This window comes from Tyto alba, unplaced genomic scaffold (assembly GCF_018691265.1).
Source record: "Tyto alba isolate M040663 unplaced genomic scaffold, T.alba_DEE_v4.0 Super-Scaffold_2, whole genome shotgun sequence".
NCBI lineage: Eukaryota > Metazoa > Chordata > Aves > Strigiformes > Tytonidae > Tyto > Tyto alba.
Genome location: NW_024881282.1, coordinates 89,559,589 through 89,562,240, shown reverse-complemented (window position 1 = coordinate 89,562,240; position 2,652 = coordinate 89,559,589).

Here is a 2,652-nt window from a genome sequence, read left to right as displayed (position 1 = left end):
TAAGCAACTTCCGAACTGGTTAGCTAATTTCATGCAAATTTGAGTGAAGGTTAAAAAGCCTCAAAGATACAGAATCATAAAAATATTTAGGTTGGAAAAGAACTTTAAGATCAAGTCCAACCATTAACCTAATACTGCCAAGCCCACCACTAAACCACGTCCCCAAGTGCCACGTCCACATGTCTTTTAAATACCAAAAGGTATAGTGACTTCACCACTTCCCTGGACAGCCTGGTCCAGTGCTTGACAACCCTTTTGGGGAGGAAATTTTTCCAAATATCCAATATAAACCTCCTCTGGCAGGGAGGTTTCCTCTGATCCTATCACTTGTTACTTGGGAGACCGACCCCCCCCTCGCTCCAACCTCCTCTCAGGTAGCTGTACAGAGCCATCAGGGCTCCCCTCAGCCTCCTTTTCTCCAGGCTGAACCCCCCCCAGTTCCCTCAGACACTCCTAACAGGACTTGTGCTCCAGACCCTTCACCAGCTTCGTTGCCCTTCTCTGGACATGCTCCAGCACCTCAGGGTCTTTCCTGTAGTGAGGGGCCCAAACCTCAACCCAGTACTTAAGGTGTCGCCTGCACCAGTGCCCAGCACAGGGGGACGATCCCTGCCCCGGTCCTGCTGGCCACACTATTGCTGATACGAAGTTCCTTTCAGAGTTGGCAGCTAGGTAGGGAGTGACCCCATGAACTCCCCAAACAAGGCGAAGGCCGGGGGAGTTCAGCCTTGATCCGTTCGGTCTGGCAGAAAGCTGCAGGCCAGTTAGTGCTCGTGCGACGGCCGGCGGGTCTGCTGGGGCAGGTCTGCAGCCGCCTCGTGTGCTGGGGCTGGGGGAAGAGGAGCTCTGTCCTGCAGGACAGGAGGAAAGCTTATGGTTAGTCCAGTTAAAGTCCAAGGGGAGAGGGCTGAGCTGCAGGGAAAGCACGCGAACCTGTATGACACTGGGTTTCATTAATTCCAAGCTTATGGAACAACTTGTTAAAAAAAAAAAATCAATTTGTTGGAGTAAGGAACATGAGACATTATGTTTCTGCACATACACTTCTCAGTAGCCATTTGAGTCTCTGTTCGGATGTGGCCCCGTGCCTGTGCATATACAGTTTCTTGTGTCTCTGTGAAAACCACCATAACCTAATATCCCTGCTTTCTCTTATTTCCATAAAAATATATTTTATGGACAAAAAAAATTAAATTGTATGGAATATTTTCATAAAAATAATGATACTGAGTTGTCCTGGCCTGACAACTGCCAGAGCTAAAGCACTTTTTATTTATCTGGTTGAAACTACAGCAGTGACTTTATGAGGCTAGGTTTATTATACCCTTAAGTTTGCAGAAACTTCCCTTAATTATTTATCAAAAGCCTTGCATGTGTAAACAGTAGCTTGTTTTGTTGCCAGGTCCAAGCATCTTTACAAAATACAGCAGTTGATTGCACAGCCTAATTTTTGTCTCCTTGTTCTATTATTTCAGACGTGCTTGTCACTACTGTTACTTTTTTTAGCCTCAATAGTTAGCATAATGCGGTCTCTCTCCAGTTGTTTTTGCTAAAAGGAGATAATGAGTATAATTATGATTGCTTCTTTTATGCTATGTGGTTCGTTAATAAAAATGACACGAACCCATTTCTCTCTGAACACGGTAAAAATCAAATATTGGGTTTTTTCATTATGTCTTTCATTATCCATCCCAAGACTCGTCCAAAAGAGCTTTAATTAGAAAATCTGCAGACCTTCTTTCTGAGCTACGCTACCCAGCCCTTCCCTACTCTCTCTTGGTCTTTTGCTTCTTTCACTGGCTTTTTTGGCTCTTTCTGATCAGGTACTGGGCTTCCTCTGAGATTTTCCTCAGCAGCGAATGTTCTTCTGGCAGGGCTATTTTAATCTCAAATAGCTAACTGAGTCAGTTGCCTGTGGCCTCTTAGAGACAGAAAAGGAAGAAGAGGAGCTGCTTTAGTAAACTTACCCACTGAAAATAAGATTCAAACCACAGACATGCCTAGAACAACTAAAGACCAAGGCCCTGCACCTTTTCAAAGGGCAAGGAACCTCTTTACTCTACAATTCATCCTCCACATTGCCCTGACAATGGCCTGTGAGACAGGGCAACAGTATCCTTCGTTTTCCTTCACCGATAAATACAAAGTTCAGCTGCTCCACCATTTAGCCTGAGTAGAAGAGAGATAACACGCTCATTAGCCTTGGTGAAGTTCAATACTCCTCACAGATCAGAAAGCAATTCCCTCTGAACAGCACATTCTTCTGGATCCCACTCACAGCAATGAAGAACAGTCATGAGAAAGAAAACAAAATATCCTTGATAAGTAAAAGAACCCGAGATGTATGTTTTCTACACTGAACATTTTATAGCTTGTTCTTGAAAACACATAACACGCTGGATTACAAGAGAAGTTTTTTCCACTTGGTAACGGCGCTCAGCTAGTCAGGCACTCAAACACATTACTTTGGAAAGATAAAATGGTGTTTTCCATTAACTCAATCCCTTTCTGCTCAAGGCAAATACGTCTAGCGGTTTCCACCCTGTGTTTCAAAATTGCTTTTCAAAACATCCTCCTCAGCAGCATCTCGCTCCCCACTGACACCCACGCTCAGCCATGATGTCAGGTGATGACCCAGCTGATACTATTTCC